This window comes from Lissotriton vulgaris, chromosome 3_1 (genome assembly GCF_964263255.1).
Source record: "Lissotriton vulgaris chromosome 3_1, aLisVul1.2, whole genome shotgun sequence".
NCBI lineage: Eukaryota > Metazoa > Chordata > Amphibia > Caudata > Salamandridae > Lissotriton > Lissotriton vulgaris.
The window spans coordinates 1,509,364,685-1,509,386,979 of record NC_141689.1 but is presented as its reverse complement, the minus strand read 5'-3'; the positions used below and the strand labels follow the sequence as shown (position 1 = coordinate 1,509,386,979).

The following is a 22,295-nucleotide window of genomic DNA, read 5'->3' as shown; positions in this document are numbered from 1 at the left end:
GTTGTTTCCATGAAATGTATCAAGTTAATAACAAGCATTGTCAACGCTAATAGGTCTTGCCTGTGAGCTTTGGCTTTGGCAATGGAGTGGAGTGGTGAACGGGAGGGCGGGTGGTTTATTGAGAGCAGGATGTTAAAAACAAGCATTGGCAAAGCCTATAGCTCTCGATTATGCAAGAGCTATTGGCTTTGCCAATGTGTTTTAGTCATGTTGTACACCAGTGTGGCTGCTGGTCAGTAAGGCTAAAAGTTAGTGGCGTAGAGGAGAGTGTCGTAGCGTGGAATGGTGAAGAGCAGAGAAGGGTGTTGTGGAGTGGCATAGAGCTTTGTGTATTGGAGTGGCACATAGTGGAGTCGCGTGGAATGGCGTAGAGTAGAGTGGACTTAGGTCGAGTGTATTGGCTTAGAGTGTTGCAGAGAATAGTGGCATAGAATGCAGCAGCATAGAACTCCGAGGCATACAATGCAGTGTGGTAGAATACAGTGACAAAGATTAGAGTGTTGCATAGTACAGTGGAGTGGCATAGTGTGGAGAGGTGCAGAGTAGAGTGGCAAAGAATGCAGTGGCGTAGAGTGGTCCAAAGTAGAGTGGTGCAGAGTAGAGCAGAGTGGTGTAGAGTGAGGTGAGACAGAGGTGAGTGGTGTAGGGTGGTGTGACCTATGAGTGCATTGGCAAAGGATGCAGTAGTGCAGAGTAGAGTGGTGTACAGTGCAGTGTTGCAAAGTATAGTGTTGTAGAGTGCAGTGGTGCAGAGTATCGTTGAGTGCATTGGTGTATAGTGGGGTTGGGTCTAGAATGCAGAGGCGTTGAGTACAGTAGTGTGGTGGCGTTGAGTGCAGTGGCATAGAATGCAGTGAGGTAGAGAAGAGTGCAGTAATATGGCATGGAGTGGCGTAGAGTAAAGTGAGCTGGTGTAGAGTGCACTGGCGTAGAGTATTGTAGAGTATAATGTCGAAGAGTGCAGCGGCATAGAATTCAGCGGCGTACAATGCAGCATTGTACTATTCAGTGGCGTAGATTACAGTGGTGCATAGTAGAGAGGAGTGGTACTGAGGTGGGGTGGGGCAGAGTAGAGTGGCAGAGAGTGCAGTGTGAGTGGTGTAAAGTGGAGTGGCACAGAGTACAGTGGTGTGGAGTGATGCAGAGTGCAGTGGCGTAAAGTGCAGTGATGCAGAGTAGAGTGATTTGGCAAATAGTGAAGTGTTGTGGAGTACAGTGGTGTAGAGTCCAGTGGCGTACAGTAGAGTGGCATAGAGAGCAGTGACGCAGAGTACAGTGGTGCTGGGTAGACTGCAGTAGCCTAGAGTGTAATGACACAGAGTAAAGTGGTGTAGAGTGCAGTGGCATGAAGTGCTGAGTAGATTAGAGTGGCGCACAGATGAATTGGAGAGCAGGTGCTTAGAGTTGAGTGTTACAAAGTGAAGTGCATTGGCGTAGAGTGTATTGGCACAAGGGCAGTGTTGCAGAGTGGCGTAGAGTGGAGTTTTGCAGAGTAGATTGGAGAGGCCTACCCTGGAGTGGTGTAGAGTGCAGGCATGGAGTAGAGGGGCACAGCGTGAAGTGGCATAGAGTGAAGTGGCATAGAGTGCAGTGGAGTGGTGCAGAGTGGAGCAGAGTGCAGTTGCTTGGAGTGCTGTAAAGTGGTACAGTGCAGATTAGAATGAAGTAGCATGGAGTGGTGCATAATAGAGTGGAGTGGCGTAGAGTGGAGTATTCATGGTGTGGTAGTACACTGCCATTACAGAAAACACATTTTCAATTTAAATGACCATTACATTTGCGCAGACATACAATTTTACTAGTAAAACAATAGAGCGCACAAAGGATAATGTGTGAAAATGGCGTCGCCTATTGTATTGATTTGTTTTGATCATACTAAAGTATTTGTTTCCAACACACTTCAGAATTAACAAAAAATGTGCTTCATTTGAGCGTTCCTAATTATGATATATTCTGAAATAATTACACAATTCATTTAAATGTTTTTGTGTGCTAGAGAAAACCCTTTCCAACCCCACATATCTAGATAGACTGTTCCATAAATCCTCTCACTTTGAAGTCCGAGAAAGAAAAGTAAACACCAAGCTCTCTAGGAAGACAGAGCTTGACTTTTGACTTCTGCCTTTGTATTCACAGCAAATTTGTCCTAAAAAGCTCTATGAAGCAGCCAGCAATGGCTGTGTCATATCGCTTTTCATTTTCCCTCTGTCTGTTTGGAAGGCGGAGAAGAAACTGCACACAGAGAAAGAGCTGCCGAGTGTGCTATCTATTAGTTTCACATGAATATAGATGAGTCTGGATGCAGGTAGGGGAAGGAGGCATAGTATGGCTTCGTTTTAGCAAAAACAGTACTACAACTTTGTCAGTGCATTGTCTCCGGCTGCTCATACAAGATTAATGAAAAAAAGTTGGTGGCTCCTATATTACAACAAGATACATAGTTAAATGTAAACAATGGATGTGATACATTTTGCCAGTGGAAAAATACATTCAGAGACAGGGCGATGGTTGTCTGAAGTACCCTAGCTGCTAAATTGTGTCAGCATCCTGGCCAGCAACACAATATTGTACGCAAAATGAATACTTGCCACTGAAGAGCCAGGGTGCAGACGCGCGGCATTGTCTTTAGTAACCCAACACCAGACACACCAAGGAGCTCGTCTCGTGTGAAGGTTACCCTTCAGCAGGCTTTGTTTGGAGATAAAAAAAGACGTAGCTCGTGTTTTAGGACCTGTTGTGACACACAGTGCTTGAATCTAAGTGGCTGTAAAACAATATATCACCGCCAAGAATGTTTGTGTGATGGGTTTCTCTAAAGGTCTATTACAGTGGAGTACGTCTTGTCATGTACCTTGGGAATCTGAGGTTACCTTTGACGAGTGTGTTGCACTTCAGTAAATTAATAACAAGCATCTGCAATGCAATAAGTCTTGCATTTACGTGAGTTTGAGCTATTGGCATTGTAAATGACAATGCCTTTTATTTATGTTTTGTTTTTTAAACATGAATACAAGGCATTGTCATTTACTATGTCAATAGCATAAACTCTAGCAAAAGCAAGACCTATTGCTTTCCAAATGCTTGAAGACAACACTGAGTTGCCCCCTTCTGCCTCCCATGGCCCCTGAAGAGCTCCCTGTTTCCTAAGAGTTAAATAAACAAGCTGGTGGTCCCAACAGCGCACAAGAGACCCTCCTGCAATAAGAGAAACTCATTAGAAAAAATAATGATTACAGACTAAAGAATGTAGACAAAAACAATTCCCAACTGGTATCATGTAGAGACAGTTTCAATTGTGTATGCCATGGGCATTACAAAGAACAGAAACAAGGAGTCAAATGATTCAGGAAAAAGTGGTATTATTCACCAAGAAAACAAATTTTTCTTTCATATGAAATTACAGTTAGGAACAGCACTGTAAAGATCAGATCTTATAACAACCCGGTGGCACTTGGTGCAAGGTGCTATATACAGTTTAGTGAGGTGAGTGTGCAAGTGCTTTAAAAACAGCATAGACGACGCATTAAACAAAGTATATACATCAGGTAAAACTCCACAACACAAGTTACAGTCACTTGGAAGAACAATTATTCCTTGTGGGAGCTTTAAGCGCGGGATGCGTCATATGATTCAGGCTGTGTGGTCGACGGCGTTTCGATCCCCTTTAGTCGGAATCCTCATCAGGACAGGGTTGTTGATGGGTACAGCGAAGGTAGCCAGGCAGGAATGCGTGGCTGGCGGCACTTCGAAGTAATTTTGATCGAGTGCTTATGGCGGTTCTAAGTCGGACTGCTCGCGTGGTGTTGGCTGCGTCTGAAATTTCAGGGCAACAGAAGGCAATGGCTCATCTGGCGTCTCACGGCAGTGAATGCTGGAGCTTCGCTGTACCCATCAACAACCCTGTCCTGATGAGGATCCCGACTAAAGGGGATCGAAACGCCGTCGACCACACAGCCTGAATCATATGACGCATCCCGCGCTTAAAGCTCCCACAAGGAATAATTGTTCTTCCAAGTGACTGTAACTTGTGTTGTGGAGTTTTACCTGATGTATATACTTTGTTTAATGCGTCGTCTATGCTGTTTTTAAAGCACTTGCACACTCACCTCACTAAACTGTATATAGCACCTTGCACCAAGTGCCACCGGGTTGTTATAAGATCTGATCTTTACAGTGCTGTTCCTAACTGTAATTTCATATGAAAGAAAAATTTGTTTTCTTGGTGAATAATACCACTTTTTCCTGAATCATTTGACTCCTTTTTTCTGTTCTTTGTAATGCCCATGGCATACACAATTGAAACTGTCTCTACATGATACCAGTTGGGAATTGTTTTTGTCTACATGATACACCCATCCCAACGTGGTATATGTGTTTTCTCCTGTCATTCCTATAACTACAGACTAAAGAAGACGTACCTTGTAACAACGGAAGTAAAAGGGCCAGCCCTCATGGGAGATTACAAATGAAGACAAGGCGGGACTAAGGAGGGACTAACAAGCCTAATAATGAAGTAGAAGCCAGCATTTACGGACAATGAAACCATCCAATGACAAATATAGGCGGAGAGTGGGCGGGCTTAAAGTACTTCCTCCAATACAGCATGGCTCGCAGCGCATGCGAGGGCCAGGCTCAACCTAAAAAGGATGTGGCTGCATTGCCATCTGCTGTCATTATTCACACCACAGATTGTCAGAAAAACAGCCTTGCCAGTTCTGTACTCGCCGCTGATATTTACTCAGATGTGCAAACGTGGCAGACATATTGCATGCTGATGTCTTCCAATATCCTAGTCTCTTTCCCGTGCTTAGTTATTTTGCTGTCTAGGTATGTGGTGTTGCAGCGAGAGCTGCAACTGTTCGAACAAGGTCACTAGGGTTGAGCCTCGGCTTCGCGGCATCATCTTGTGGTTCTGTGCAAATCAGTTAATTAGCTTTTGCTTAAAAAGTTTTGTAAGGGGAGATAATTTTATTGTGAAGCACTATAATGCTTTCGGGCCAAGTTTGCCCTATAACAATCTGCACAAAAAAATGCATTGGTAGAAAAAATCGAGACAGGAGGGAGGGGAGGTATGGGTAAAGGCAAAACAGGATGGGGGTGGGAGGGAGCTATAAAAGCAAACAAGTATTGGTAGTGCATCGGTTTCACTAAAGTAAGTAATAAAGAGCTGTTTCCACCAATCCTCGTCCGGAACAGGGAAAGAGCTCCCTGACACACACAGACACACATAAGTGTAGAGGATGTGGTGCAGTGGCCAGAGCTGCTGACTTAAGCGCTGGGGATCTCGGTTTGAGTCTTCGCAGCACAGCGCAGTGCAACATCCTGTGATTCTATGTAAATCACTTAATCTCTTCAGTTAATAAATTGTTATATCAATATGCTGGAAGAGGAAAGGCAAAACTTTATAAAAATATAGTTCCACCAAAGCAGATGTTAACAGTATTTCGGTGGCGGGAAACTTAGAGAAGCAGACAAGGAACAAACATTGGTAAATGCAGGAAAATATGCTACAGCCAATAGAAATGAAGGAGAAGTAAGTGGCACGCACAGAAACCAATGAGAAGCCAGGAAAGAGAGGAGTGCCTATTAAGTTTATATTAAAAATTATAGATTTCTCAAGCAGAGCGCTAGTGCTGTGCAGGCGAAACCCAAGAAGGACCGTGGGGGGAGGTGGGGGGGGGGGGAGAGGATAAAATAAAAAGTTCCAGAATCACAGTCTAAGAAGTGCAGAGACACTAATAAAATTGAATTAATCTGTGCTTGGTCCGTGCGCCACAGAAAATAAAGGCAGTGATGCTTGGCAAGCGCTGCCAATTGGGCAGCTAAGAAGAGTGGCAATGATGCTAACAAATGGTAATCAATGATTGGGTTCCAAATCCATTTTTTAATACAAATGTCTCGCAAGCAAAAGCCCATATGTTAGTGCATGATCACTCAGACTCAACCCAAAAAATAGCAGTAGGTCTTGCACACAGTGCAACAGTCACCTCCCTCATCAAAGTACTGGAAATTGACTTATTTATTGTAGTTTGATTTTATGTAGTGGGAAAAAAAAAGGGGCATCACAGAGTGCAATGTAGTAATGGCATACATTGGAAGACCCCTAAAGGGCAGTGAAAAGGTGGTCAATCATGGTGCTTGTAATTTTGTTCAGTTAGATTTGGGTGGGAGGGAAGCAAGTAGTGGATGAATAGGTTACTTACCTTCGAAAATGTTCTTTCTGGTGGATACTCTATCTAATCGCAGATTCCTCACCTAGTGAATATCCCTAGGCACTAGACTGGATCATTTTCAAAGCAGTGCCTCTGTGCTGGTAGGAGGCACCATGTGATTCCACATCAATGCTGTTTCACTCCAAAAGTAATGTGCGAAGCCACATGTATGCGCCATCCATGCGTGCTGACATCAGTTACTTTCAAGAACTATTCCACATCCTCGGAAGCCGAGTGTAGGACTAATTGAAAGAGCCAGTGTGCAAATACAGATAATGGGATCTTTTTAGAGGAGAGAGACCATACCACAGAACAGGGAGGTAGGAAAACAGTGAGAAATCTGCTATTAAATAGAGTATCCACCAGAAAGAGTGTTACCGAGGTAAGTAACTTGTTGATAGATACTTCTAACTGCAGATTTCTCACCTTATGAAAGGATTCCAAAGCAGTACCTCCCAAGGTGGTGGGACTGTGGAATGCCTAAGAGTAAAAAGAGTCTTGGAGGACAGAGTGGGTAAAATGCCCATGTCAACCGACCTGGATGTCCAAGCAGCAGTGCTTCTTGAACATGTGCTTTGATTCCCATGTGATTGCCTGGCAGATATAAAGGGCAGGCACTCCTTGTGCCGATGGAGTGGTATCAGACTTCCCTACAGTTGATTGAGCTTGTAGGCCTTCCTTGTGTTCATTTTTAGCCAGTGTGTAGCAGAGCTAAATGCAAAGGACGATGTATTGAGAAATAGTCCATTTCTGCTCCTTCTTGCCCACAAAGAGCAGAATGTCCACTCAATGTTCTTTGATGCAATCAGTGTAAATGTTGAGTGCTCTCTTTGGGTCCATATGATGGAGTGTCTCTTCCTCTTTCGAGGGATGAGGTGGAGCAAAGAAGGCCGGAAGCATGTCGGCTTGACTGATGTGACAAGGCATCACAACTTCGTGAAGAATTTTGATCAAGTCCTTAGCAGTAGTTTGTCTGGGAAAAAGGTGGTATAAGGAGGTTGGACCGAAAGGGCCCCAAGTTCGCTCACCTGATACGCGGATGTTATTGCCACCAGGAAGACCAATTTTGAGGTGAGCAGACACAACAAGCAGTGCGTTGATTTGAAAGGGTTACATATTAGAAAGGTGAGAACTAACCTCAAGTCCCCCTGTGACAACACAAAAGTGTGTTGATGGAAACTATGTTGAAAACCTTTTATAAAACTCATCGCAACTGGGGATTTGAACAATGACAAGTGGCCTGGAAACGGTAAAAAGGCTGAGAGAGCCAGCGGGTGACCTTTTACTGTGCCCAGGGCAACGCGTTGCTGGGTTAACAATAAAGAAAATACCATTACATCTGACAGTTTGGCCTACAACAGATCGAACTCAAGGGTCTGAACACCCTGTATATACAGATTTTGGGAAAGTGCATCTGCCCGCCAGGATGACAACAAATAACCTTGGGAGGGAAATGAAAAGAACTCAACTAGTACAATTCTATCTCTACTTTTGGAGGTGCAGATTGCGCAGGCTAGGGTGTAAAATCCTACCCTGCTGCTGTGACAGGAGGTTCTCCCTCAGTGGAAGCAGCTTAATTGGAGGACAGGTGCTCAGGCCCAAAAGTTCTGAAAGTCAAACTCTTCTGCGTCAATACAGTGCCACTAGGCAGGCATGGCCGGCACAGGTAATAGCGGCGGGAAAGGTGGGAGGAAGTTGAAAAATGACGGGATAGGTAAAATAAAATAAAAAAGAGAAATAAAAGCACTTACCTTGTGCTCGCCGCATCGCTGAGTCGGCGATGTGGCGAGCGCAAGGTAAGTGATTTTATTTCTTTTTTAATTTTATTTTACCTAGCCCGTCATCTGTCGAGTTCCCCTCCACCTGCCCCGCTCCACGGCTTGTGCCGGTGCCGGCCGCACCTGCCACTAGGATGACTAGGGCCACATCATTCCTGATCTTATTCAGGAATTTGGCCATGAGAGGTAGAGGCAGGAAGTCATACAGCAGTTCTGAGCTCCACTGTAGGTGGAATGCGTCTCTGCCAAGTAGAGGTTCCAACCATGGGCCTTGGGCAAGCCTCACTTCCAACCTTGGGGGCGTCCCTACTTGCTCCTGAGGTTTCCTAGACCAATAAGATCTCTGAGTGGGGGGGCCATAGGCTCAGGTGTTAGGCTCCCTACTTCCACTCCTTCCCCCCAGTGCAGGAGTGGAATACTGAGGCTGGCCTCTCAGCCTGGGGTCTGTACCCTGAGTCTGAACAGGTGTCTGGGAAGCCAGGACGTCCAAGGGGAGCCACCAACTCCCCTCCAGAAGACACACTTTATCTGTGTCATGTAGGGGTCTCTCTGGTGCAGGTCTCCTGTCCTCTGCCTCTGTGACAGCACACGCAGCATCTCCAAGTCAGAAGTGGCCTCACAAGGGTCAGTCTTGAGGTGCTCTTCTGTAAGAGCTGGCAACCCCAGATCTACTCATCCTCCCACTGTAGATTGTCTCCACCTCCTGCCCCAGATCTTGTAACACTGGTAGTAACTCTTTTCCCAGAAAGCAGTCATTGGGCAACTGGGACTAACTATGACCTTTTTCTAGGTCACTTCCCCACCCCATTCCAGGGACCCAGAGCAATAGGGTGGAAGAAGGCCCGCCCGTGGGCCTGAGTTACACTGCACACTTGTCTGGTGTACTGCTCTGGAGAGATCTTTACAAGCTTCTGCCCCTCTCCCTGCACAACTGCTTCAGCATTGCTATACTTCAGCTTTCAAGTTTGTTGAGATCCAACTCCGTCATTGCCGGCAAGAATCACAGATGCATAAAATGTGAGGCAGGCATCAAATTTGAACAAGCATTGGCACAGCCAATAGGTCTCACCTTTGGGACCTTATGTATTCAGCCAGAACCTTTGGCTATGTTGTAGAGCATTGTGGCTAATGTGCATCATTTGAAATGGTATAATAAAAAGTGTTACGCATTTTTGTTACCTTTATACAAACCAAGACAACATTATATACAACTGAACAAACTGATTAAAAAAATATTTGAACATAAAAAATGTCTTCTAGTTTTTTTGTACTTCCACTGTTGGCAACTTCTTCCTGCCTGTTCTCATGCTTGTTTGTTATAATTTTTTTTGTTATGGAGGAGCAGGACATAAATAACGGGGGAGTGAAGGTTGGAAAACAGTCATTGAATTAGAACACGAGCAGCGTGCGAAAACTAGGGGAGAATCAACAGATGCCAGATTCTGAGGGCAGACTGAAGTGATGATAAGTGATGTTAGGTGATGCTTAGGGGATGCTTAGGTGGTGTGCTGATGCAAAATGGTGGTGATGAATGATATTTGGTGCCCAGGTGGTGCCACTGTATGATGTGGATTGGAGGTACGTTGTGCATTGTGGAGTTGTGGAGTTGAAGTATGTTGTTTGGTGTGTAATTATGTGGTGTGTATTGGAAATGTGTGGAGTTGAATTGTGTGGCCTGAAACTGTGGTGTTGAGTGAAATTATGCGTAGTGAAATTGTGTCATGGTGTGGAGTGCATTCATGTTGATTGGTGGTATGTGGCATAGAGTGCGTTTATGTGGAGTGTATTTATGTTGCATTGAGTAGAGTTTAATTATGTGGCGTGTAACTATGTTGCACTGAGTGGTATTTTGGGGAGTGTATTTATGTTGCATTGAGTAGAGTGTAATTATGTGGTGTGTAGTTATGTGGCACTGTGTGGTATTATGTTGAGTGTATTTGTTACATTGAGTAGAGTGTAAATATGTGGCGTGTAATTATGTGGCACTGAGTGATATTATGTGGAGTGTATTTATGTTGCATTGAGTAGAGTGTAATTATGTGAAGTGGAACTATGTGGTACTGAGTGGTATTATGTCGAGTGTATTTATGTTGCATTGACTAGAGCACGGGTACTGACAGTACGGCCCGCGGGCCGCCAGCGGCCCGCCAAGCTTTCCTTGGCGGCCCGCGGACCTTGCAAACATCCTACCTGTGTTTTTTAAGCATTAATTAAAGAGTGTCCTGTGTCTGCAAACACTGCCGGTTGCAGCAGCGCACTGTAGGGGACAGGCGATTCCAGCGAAGGTCAGAGTGGAGATGCAGAGGTGAAATACAGCAAAGCCTCATCAACAAGTAAGTGGTCTTTTAAAGACCTGTGAGGTACTCCGGTGCAGCTGGAAAGCTATCTCAGCCCCGGCTGACACACACACACACACACACCAGGTGAGGTGACAGAGGGAGGGAGTCAAAGGGAGAGGTGGGGGAGGGAGGGAGAGAGAGGCAGACAGAGGGAAGGAGACAGGGAGACATAGACAGGGAGACCTAGATGGAGGGAGACAGAGGGAGAGAGAGAGACTGAGAGAGGGGGAGACAGAGGGAGGGAGGGGAGACAGAGGGAGGAGGGTGACAGACGGAGGGATACAGAGGGAGGGAGGCAGAGGGAGAAGGAGAGAGACAAAGGGAGGGAGACAGAGAGAGGGAGACAGGGAGAGGGAGACAGAAATATGGAGACAGAGAGATGGAGACAGAGAGATGGAGACAGAGAGAGGGAGACAGAGTGAGGGAGACAGAGGGAAGGAGACAGAGGGAGGCTGAAAGAGGGAGACCGAGGGAGGGAGATCGAGGGAGGGAGGAGGGCGAACGAGGGAGGGAGGCAGAGGGAGGGAGACCGAGGGCGGCAGAGGGAGGGAGACCGAGGGAGGGAGAGCGACAGAGGGAGGGAGGGAGACAGATAAAGGGATGGAGACAGACCACAGGAGGCAGACAGAGAGAGGAGGGCGACAGAGGGAGGGAGGCAGAGGGAGGGAGACAGAGGGAGGAAGACAGAGGGAGAGAGACAGATGAAGGGAGATAGAGGGAGGAAAACAGAGGGAGGGAGACCGAGGGAGGGAGGGAGGGAGACAGACGGAGACAGACAGAGGGAGGGAGAGAGGGAGACAGTTAGAGTGAGGGTGACAGAGGATGAGAGAGAGAGGGAGTGAGACAGAGAGAGAGAGGGCGACAGTCAGAGTGAGGGTGACAGAGTGTGTGAGACAGAGAGGGGGGACAGAGAGAGAGGGCTTGGGACAAAAGCAATCAGGCTTAGGTGAGTGGGAAATTGTAACATATGTATGCAGTACACATACAGTAATACACTGAAAAATCATATCACCATAAAAATCCCAAACCAATTTAGAAACATATATTCTCCAGTATTAAGGTGTCCCCATCGTCGAAGTGGGAGTCCCATGGTAAATAAAATAGCAATAACATACTAATAACATATGTATGTAAATACATAACACATGAAATAATACTAGAAAATACATAATAAATACTCAAAAACAATTCCTACATAGGAATACATGGTAGAGAGAGAAAACACTTGTAACATATTCCTGTCATTATGTTAGTCCAAACTACAGCCAATCAGGCACCAGCACCCTTCCAGAACCTTCTCCTCAGAGCTCAGACCCTCAGATTTTCTACCGCACGTCATGTGAAGGGAGTCTCCCTGAGCTCTGCTCAGTTTTCGTAACTTCTACAAGTTTTCAAGTCTTCTGAGCATGTCTTCAAGTAAGAAGTCTTTATTTAGACCTTGCTCTTATTGTGGGAAATTGCGTCTTTACTCTAAGGACCCCAGCAAGAAGTGTCTTTATCCCGACCATGAGGTTGGTAAATGCAAGTTTTGTAGGACTTTCTCTACAAAGACCCTTAAGGACAGAGAAGGCCGTCTCCTCATTTGGCTTCAGAGACTTAAAGATAAGGATTCAGCACTGTCAGATGCAGAAAGTTTGCAATCTGGACCTTCAAAAGCAGCCTCCAAACACAGTAGTGTGCAGGATACGCCTTCACCTTTTCTAAAGAGGAAGAAACTCTCACTGTCTGTGGCTCCTGCGGTGTCTTCACCACCTCCTACTACCTCTACGCCCACGAGACCTGGCTTACAGGCGTCTTCTGCTGCCTCCCATCATGTTTCTGCTCCGAAACATGTGTTCGAGGCATAGGGGCTGCAGATGGTATATTATGAATACATCGCCATCTGGTGTTGGGCTCGGATGATTGCACTTGTTTTTCTCTTGGAGAAGTCTTTTGTCGTCACAAGACTGGTGACTCCTCCTTTGGTTGCTAGTGCGCATGGGCATCGGCTCCATCTTTAGATTGTTTTTTTCCGCCATCGGGTTCGGATGAGGATCGAAGCGCTCCGGATCGACTTCGAGAAAAAGTGATATTTCAGCGCGTATTCCCTTTCCAATTCGACGGTATTGTTATCGAACGCGATTTCATTTCCATTCCGACGCGTTTCGACTTCAACAATAAACATTTTCTTCTACGTCGACGAGACCAGGAGGCCTTTCTCGACGTAGTCCAGCCCGGAGTCCATGGAAAGCACTCCATTTAAGAGATGTCCAACGTGTGGTGCTAAGTTCTCACACAAGGACCTACACGAGGTGTGCAACCTCTGCCTATCCCCTGAACACGAATCCAGGGACTGCGAAGCCTGCGCAGCATTCTCCTCCAAGTCGACGATTAGAAACCGTCGAGCCCGAAGACACGAGGTTTCCAGAATGCAATCGGAGGCAATCCCGGAGCTGTTCGAGGTCCAGCACCTCGAAGAAGAAGAGGAACATGAAGACGAGTCGGGGTCGGAAGTGGACAAGTCTGATGTCGGAGAAATCGACGTTCAACAAACCGTGAGTGACGATGTCCCCTTACCAAAAAACCGACCCCGTGTGGTACCGACCCCGCCTTCGAGCCCGGTCAGACTACCGAAGAAAGTTTCTGACGCCCCTCCTTCGGGCCCGGCAACGAAACAGAAACAGAAACTCTCGGCCTCCCACCATGTTGGATCCGAGAAACGGTTGACATCGACATCGACACCGAAGCTCCATACAAAGGAAAGCTCGGCATCGAAACATTCCATGTCGAAACCGAAACATGCTTCGACGTCGAAGACTTACTCGACACCGAAAAAATCAGAATCGAGCAAATTCTCGGTGCCGAAAACACAGAACATTGACGGTCAGAAGCAAAGGCACCTTTCGGAACCAAGAACTTCGGTACGGACACAGGAGCAGCAGACAGATCCAAAACAAAAGACTTTGTTTATCGATCCACAAACTGGCAAAGTGGTGACAAAATCACTGAAAAAGAGGAAGAATGAACAGCTAGATGACAAAGCTCTTCCTCCTAAAAAGAGAACAATGGGGACAAATACAACTCCTCCCATTTCTCCTCGGCCTAGAGACACACCCTCTTCTCCTATTCCTCACACTATGCCAGCTATTCCACCACCTTCTACACCAAGACCATCTACACCTCAAACAGATGTAGACAGTGATACAGGGGAGGGAGAACCTGCCTAATTCCTGTGCCTAGTGTTGTGGCGTTTTCTCCCTGGATGAGCGCGGGGATGCCCAAGGGTAACCAGGCGCTATATAAAACTCATTAATAATAATAATAATAATATTAATAATAAACTCTGAACATTTCCACATGGTCACGCTCCAACAAGTACTTCCTTTACTGAAGAAAGGGGACTTTCTTTCTACACTGGATCTAAAAGACGCTTACTTTCACATCCCAATTCACAAAGCCCACAGAAAATACCTCATGTTTGTAGTAGAAGGACAACATTATCAGTTCAAAGTCCTTCCGTTTGGGGTCACAACAGCACCAAGGGTGTTCACAAAATGCCTAGCAGTAGTTGCAGCACACCTAAGAAGACAACAAATACATGTCTTCCCTTACTTGGACGATTGGCTAATAAAAGCCAAGTCACAGGAAGAATGTCTTCAAAACACACAGAAGACCATTCAATTGCTGCACCAGCTAGGGGTTACGGTGAACTACACAAAATCCCACCTACAACCAAACAAGGTTCAACAATACCTAGGGCCTACTATAGACACAGAAAAAGCCTAAGTATACCCCAATCCAATCAGGATCCAAACAATGATCACGTTGATCCAAAAATTTCAACCACAACACTCACTACCAGCTCGAGTGTTCATGCAGCTGTTAGGGATGATGTCCTCCTGTATACTGCTTATACCATATGCCAGACTACAAATGAGTCCACTGCAAGAGTGTCTAGCAACACAGTGGAATCAGGCTCAAGGTCAGATTACAGATCTGGTGTTAGTAGCTGACCGCACACATCGCTCTCTGAAGTGGTGGAACGCAAAAACATTTCCAAGGGGCGGTCGTTCCTGGAACCGATTCCACAAGTGATACTAACAGCGGATGCATCGCTCAACGGATGTGGAGCGCATATGGAGAAATATACAGTGCAGGGAAAATGGAGTGTACAGCAAAAAAGACTGCACATCAATTATCTGGAACTACTAGCAGTGTTTCTAGCATTAAAAGCTTTTCAAATGCAAATCCTCAACAAAGCAGTCCTGATCAGAACAGACAACATGACTGCAATGTATTATATTAAAAAACAGGGGGGGACACACTCTCTCCAACTATCCAGACTAGCACAGGACATTTGGAGATGGGCCATTCCTCAAAATATCTATCTGTTAGCCGAACACCTATCAGGAGTTCAAAATCAGATAGCAGACATCCTAAGCAGAGAGTCAGAACAAATACACGAATGGGATCTGCACAACCAAATACTGCAGCCATTCTTCCAAAGATGGGGACAACCAGAGATAGATCTATTTGCCACTCATCAGAACGCAAAATGCCAAAACATCACATCCAGGTATCCAAACCACCTGTCCAAGGGCAATGCACTATGGATAAATTGGTCCAACAAATTTGCTTACGCTTTTCCCCCTCTCCCGCTAATTCCATTAGTGGTTCGGAAACTGCAACAATGTTCAATGACAATGATACTAGTAGCACCCACGTGGGCAAGACAACCGTGGTTCACCACGCTACTGCAACTCTCACAGGTGCCACATCAAAAGCTAACATTATTACCCACGCACCTTACACAGAACCATGGAGAAATAATGCACCCAGATCCCAAACAATTGAACCTAGTGATCTGGCTCCTGAGGTCATAGAATTTGGATACTTAGATTTACCTCCAAACTGTATGGAAATCATTAAGCAAGCAAGACGTCCTACCACCAGAGCATGCTATGCAGCAAAGTGGAAAAGGTTTGCTGTATACTGTAACAGTAACAACATCAACCCTCTGGACGCATCCACTAAACAGATTATTTGCTATTTACTACACTTGCAGCAATGCAACCTTGCTTACACCTCTATTAGAGTACATCTTGCAGCTATAGCGGCGTACCTACAAAACAGACAACATCTTTCCCTGTTTAAAGTACCAGCAATCAAAGCTTTCATGGAAGGCCTCTAAAGAGTCATTCCACCAAGACTACCGCCTTCCCCAGTCTGGAATCTCAACATAGTACTTACCAGACTAATGGGACCACCTTTTGAACCTATGCATAGGTGTGAAATACAATTCCTCACATGGAAGGTGGCTTTTCTTATAGCTATTACTTCACTCAGAAGAGTAAGTGAGTTGCAAGCATTTACAATACAAGAACCATTTCTGCAGTTACACCAAAATAAAGTGGTTCTTAGAACAAACCAAAATTTCTTGCCTAAAGTATTTTCAGCATTCCACATCAACCAGCCAGTGGAACTACCAGTCTTCTTTCCAAAACCACAGACGGTAGAAGAAAGGGCCCTACATACACTAGATGTCAGAAGGGCGATATTGTACTACATAGAAAGATCACAAACTTTCAGAAAGACAAAACAACTATTTGTAGCGTTTTCTCCTACACATAAGGGCAGTCCTATCTCTAAAGCAGGCATTGCCAGGTGGATTGTAAAATGTATACAAATATGTTACTTAAAAGCAAAGAGGACATTAACTGTTCCTCCCAGAGCTCACTCCACACGTAAACTACGAGCATCTATGGCATTCTTAGGAAACATTCCTCTAGATGACATATGCAAAGCAGCTACCTGGGTTACACCGCATACCTTCACAAAACACTACTGTGTAGATGTGCAGGCAACACAACAGGCTAGAGAGGGACAAGCTGTCCTAAAAACTTTATTTCAGACTGTTGCAACAGACACTGGTGACCACCGCTAGGGAGATAACTGCTGTATAGTCTATTCATAATGTACCATCTGCAGCCCATATGCCTTGAACGGAATATGCTACTTACTAGTATGCATCTGTTCTTGGCATAGAGGGCTGCAGAGTGGTAAATACCTTCCCAGCCTCCCCAGAAACCTGTGTCTGTTCCAACACTATCTTATTTAGATACACTTACATTGGCATTTCTATCTGTATTCTATCATACTACTCCATCTAACCCTACTATGGCAAAACAATCTAAGGATGGAGCCGATGCCCATGCGCACTCGCAACCAAAGGAGGAGTCACCAGTCTCGTGGCGACAAAAGACTTCTCCAAGAGAAAAACAAGTGCAATCATCCGAGCCCAACACCAGATGGCGATCTATTCATAATGTACCACTCTGCAGCCCTCTATGCCAAGAACAGATGCATACTGGTAAGTAGCATATTCCTTCATTGTCGACGGGAGCGTCGACGATCGTCCCGACGACGAGATCTGCCGTCTCCGGATCGTCGACGGCGACAGTGACGACAACGTCAGACTCCGGATCGTCGTCGAAGGCAACGTCGATGTCTTCCATGTCGACTAAGGTATCGCTTAGCTTGAAGACTGTCTCCTCGACGATCCCTATTGCCTCGTCGCCGGCGAAGAAATCTGCTTCGTCGTCAACAAAATCATCATTGACGAAAGCTCACAGGAAATCTTCTTCATCGTCGGTCCCGTCGACGGCAACTCCGTCGACGGCGACTTCATCCACGCCGACGACTTCGTCGACGATCTTACCGTCTACGATAGTTCCGTCGACGGTGGCTCTGTCGACGGTGGATCCTTCTGCAGAAACTTTGTCGGCGTCGACGTAGGCACCGTCTATGGCACCGCCGACGGTGGTTCCTTCATCGTTTGCTTCATTGCCTTTGGTGCCCGTGTCTTCCACCGGGTCTGGCTCTTCCACCGCCGACCCCTTGCACCATCGTCGTCAACTGCCAGTTGACTAACTATCCATCCCAGATCCGCAGCCTCCCTCGCCCATGTTTGCCACGGGCTCTGAGCAGGATTCTGACTCTGACAATGATGTGGGTGATTCCTTCAGAGTGGCACACAGTCCTTCGGATTTGATTATTAAGTGCCAGGATTATGGTGATGATGATGATGATGACCATTATTCTCAGGCAGAAGAACATTCTGTGCAAGTTCCAACTGCAACACTGCCTTTGTCGCTCATCTCAAATCTCCAACATATGTTTGACGACTAAGACCGGCGTTTCCCGCCCTCTCCACAGGGTTCGCCTGTGCCTCATGTGCCTGCGGCTGCGGTGATACCTGTCACTGTTCCGCCACCATTGCCACCAACGCCTTCTCCACAGCTTCAGACGTCAGAGAAAATACACACTACGGCAGAGGTCTTCAATCTGTGGGGCGCGACCCCCAGGGGGGTCGTGGAGTCCTGGGAAGGGGGTCGCAGATTCTGCCAGAGTGCAGTTCCTGGCGTCGGGCTGATCGAGGGTGCTCAAGGCGGAGGCCGCCTAATTCACACTGAGGTGTGAAAAACATCAAAGCCTCGTTAACAAGTAAAGGTCTTTTAAAGACCTGTGATAGTACTCTGGTGTGCCTTTGTGTGTGTCCAAGTTGTTTCAGCCAGGCTGACATACACGAGCTGGGGGGGAGGGGTGTGGGGGAGGAGGCTGTATCCCTTTGAGTTTAATGGACTTAGCTGTGGGTTTATTTTTACTTTTAACGTTTTATATAGCGCTAGTTTAACCCGTAGGTATCAGAGCGCTTTACAAATACACAGTAAACAGCAGAAGGACAGCAGAAGGACATTACAATCATATCATTGGTTCAAGTCCCACGAGCCCTCATACCTGGCGCCTGTGCAGGAGAAATGTGGCTGAGAGTCTGTTCTTCATGGTGAGATGTTTTCACAGCCGGCTGCCATCCCCCCCCCCCCCCCCCCCCCCCCCCCCCCCCAAGCAGGGAGGCACAGAGATGCCCTCCCATGAGAGAGGAAGACGAAGCAGAGAGATACTGACCCCCCATGAGAGAGGCACAGACAAGATGGGTGAATGAATGATGGGTGGATGGATGGATGAAAGGGGGGACGGATGAAGGATGTATGGATGAAAGGGTGGATGGCTGTATGGATGGACGGATGGAAGGATGAAAGGGTGGACAGATGTGTGAAAAGGTGGGTGGATGAATGATGAGTGGATGGATGTAAAGATGAAAGGGTGGATGGATGGATGAAGGATGGATGGATGTGTGAAAAGGTGGGTGGATGGAGGATGGATGGATGAAAGGGTGGATGGAAGGATGAAAGGGTAGATGGAAGGATGAAAGGGTAGATGGATGAGGGATGGATGTATGGATGGATAAAAGGTTGCATGGATGAATGATGGACGGATTTGTGAAAAGGTGGGTGGATGAGTGATGGGTGAATGGATGGATGTAAGGGTGGATGGATGATGGAAGGATGGAACCATGAAAGTGTGGATGGATGGATGAAGGTGGATGTATGGATGGAGAAAAGGTTGCATAGATGAATGATGGATGCATGAATGATGTGTGAAAAGGTGGGGGATGAATGATGGATGGGTGGATGGATGGATGGATGAAAGGGTGGGTGGATGAAGGATGGATGTATAGATGAAAGGGTGGATGGATATGTGGATGGAATAATGAAAGGGTGGATGGATTAATGAAAGGTTGGATGGATGAAGGATGGATGTATGGATGGATGGAAGGATGAAAGGGTGGATGGATGAAGGATAGATGTATGTATGGATGGATGGATAAAAGGTTGCATGGATGACTGATGGATGGATGGATTAATGTGTGAAAAGGTGGGTGTGTGGATGGACGGGTGGATAGGTAAAGGATGAATGTATGGATGGAAAGATGAAAGGGTGGATGGATGAAGGATGGATGGATGGATGTGTGGAAGTGTGGGTGGATGAATGATGGATGGATGGATGTGATGAGGTCTAACAGGCGCATTTATGGTTGTCGATAGTTGTTTATGATGAGGAGTACCAGTTTCTAGAATCTTTTGTCGGAAGGGGGTCCTTACGCCTAAAAAGGTTTTACAAGGGGGTCTCGGCATCAAAAAGTTTGAAGACCTCTGCACTACGGTGTACCCTGTTGATGATGATGACATCATTCCAGAACGGGAAGATGGAGAAGTTCACAATAATGATGATGACGTCGCCACCCACATGGCGGAGTGGGATGACTACCAAATCCAGATGCCTTCCCCTCCTCTGGTAGAGCCCTGGGATTCGCCTCCGGTGCACATTGCATGTTTCCATCAGCTGATGGATAGAGCGGCACAACGCTTCAAGCTGCCCAGAGTCCAGAGGGAGGAGGACTGTTTCCTCTATGATTTTAAAAATTAACCATTCAAGCAAGTCCACACTATACCCATCATAGACTTTATATGGACTGAAGGGGTGAAACTCATGCAAACTCCAAATTCGCTGCCAGCACAACTGCCTCGCCTTGAGAAAAAATACAAGGCGCCCATCGGTTCTCCGCATTGCCTTGTAGCTCATCCAAAGCCTGACTCAGTGGTCACTCAAGCTGCACAACGTCGTTCCCGTAATCCGACATCTCCAATTACGGCTCCTCCGGATCCGGAGGGTCGTCGCCTGGACGCTATTGGACGCAAATTCCCCACTATGGCATCCACTACGGTGAGGGCGGCTAATGCTTTAGCAGTTTAGGCCCCTACGACCGCCAGATGTGGTCGGACTTGTCTGCCCTGGTGAACCTCATCCATGACGCTTCCAAGGAGGAAGCCTTAAAGATTCTGCAGGACGGAGAGAGGACATCAGAGGAAATTATTGATTGCGCAGTTGACATTGCGTGCACTGGCTTTCGTCAGCTTGCTGGGGCAGCGGTCTTGCGGAGGCAGGGTTGGTTACGATACACCTCTTTCCATCAGGAAGTACAAGCCAAGATGCTGGATATGCCATATGACGGTGAGTGGCTTTTTGGAGGACACTGATACTGCTCGCACATTGGGGACTTTACAGTTTCGGAAGCAGCCATTTCGTGGTGCACGCGGACGCGGCACCTCCTCAACTTTTGGGGAGGAAACACTCAATATCGCTCCTACCACCAAGGTAACCAACGTTGCTCATCCAACCAACAGCAGTCCACCCGACAGCAGTCGTCCAAATCCTACAGGGGAAACCCTCATATAGAGGATCCACTCCCAAACAACAATGACTTGTGTATCCCCCCTAGTGTTGGAGGTCGAATCTCTCTGTTCTTTTCTCAGTGGTCCTCCATCACCTCGGACCTCTGGGTTCTGGACATTGTGGCAAAGGGCCATGCTCTAGAGTTCATCAATATTCCTCCTCCCACTCCACCGTCTGGCCGGCCTCCTCTCCACGTCAAGGACTTTTTCCATTAAGTTTGTCTTCTAATTCAGAAAGGTGCCATCGAAGTGGTTCCCAAGTCTCAGAGGGGAAAGAGTTTCTATTCCCGTTTCTACCTAATACTCAAGAAGACGGGAAATTGGCGACTGATTCTGGATTTGCGAGCGCTTAACAGGTACCTCAAGAGCCAATCCTTCCGCATGCTTACACTAGTAGAGATCTTGCGTCTTCTCTCCATGGGCGACTTCATGACCACCATCGACCTTTAGGATGCTTACTTCCATGTTCCAATTCTCCAAAAGCATCGGAAGTACTTGCGCTTCCGGGTGGGACAGAGAGACTTCCAGTTCAAGGTGTTGCCTTTCGGCCTCCGGTCCGCCCCTCGTGTCTTCACGAAAGTATTGGCTCCAGTAGTGGCTTACCTGCGTCTTAAGGGCGTCCAAATCTTTCCAGATGTGGACGACTGCCTCCTCAAGTCACAGTCTCGCAGACAGCTGCTTCAACACACTCGTCTTTGTCAGGACGTGTTTCAATCCCTCGGCTTAGCCATCAATGCTGACAAGTCTCAGGTCGAACCGACTCCCAGCAGGAACTTTCTAGCAGCAACTTTAGACACAATGCTTGCAAAGGCATTCGTGTCCTAAGAGTGTCAACAAAAGATCCTCCGCTTGGTGTCTCTGATTCGGGCAAAACTGTCCGTTTTAGTCCGGATCTTAAAGTCATTTCTGGGTCAGGCATCCTCTTGTATTGCACTGATTCCAAATTGCAGACTACGGACTCGCCCTATTCAGGAGGAATTGGACGTACAGTGGTGTCAGGTCACCGGTTCTTTCAACGACCTCGTGGGTGTCACCGCTCGCATTAGAACAGCTCTCCAGTGGTGGGCGCAACCGTCCAACCTTGCGACAGGAACTTCTTTCCTCTCCACCACTCCAGAACTCATGCTAACAACAGACGCCTCATTAGAAGGCTGGGGTGCTCACCTTCAAGGCCTTTCCATCAAGGGCAAATGGTCTCTGCTTCAACGTTCCTGGCACATCAACAGGCTGGAGTTGATGGCAATTTTTCTGGCACTCAAGTCGTTCCTTCCTGTGATTCAAGGGGAATCAGTGCTCATTCAGACAGACAATACCACTAGTATGCACTATGGCAACAAGCAGGGCGGAACCAGGTCTCCACTCTTGTCTCAGCTGGCTTAGTCGATCTGGGATTGGGCAATCCATCATCAAATTACCCTGGCGGCGGTGCATCTGCTGGGAGTCTCCAACATCCTAGCAGATTCCCTCAGCAGGTCCACGTCATCGACCCACGAGTGGGAGTTGCATCAACCAACTCTCGACCTCGTTTTTCAACGGTGGGGTCGTCCGTCTCTGGATCTCTTTGCAACCCCGGAGAACCAGAAATGCCCATCTTACGCAAGTTGGCATCCCCACCAAGTGTCGTGCGGGAATGCCCTTTTCATGAATTGGTGCGATCTATTCGCCTACGCTTTTCCTCCGATTCCGTTGGTACCTTGTGTGCTGTGGAAGATGCAGAGGCAGCCCTGCCACATTCTCCTGATCGCCCCTAGATGGCCCCGACAGGCGTGGTTCTCGGAGTTGCTCCTTCTGTCCCAGTGCGAGCCCATCCTCCTCCATCCTCGACCGGACCTCCTCACGATGGACAAGGGTCAG

The 22,295-nt window shown here is 47.0% G+C and overlaps 1 protein-coding gene across 3 annotated transcripts in view; it reads left to right on the top strand.

Annotated features, from left to right (window-relative positions):
• The window catches only part of LOC147728083 (broad substrate specificity ATP-binding cassette transporter ABCG2-like), a 756,857-nt gene that overhangs the window by 291,942 nt on the left and 442,620 nt on the right, over positions 1-22,295 (top strand). The window lies entirely within an intron of this gene.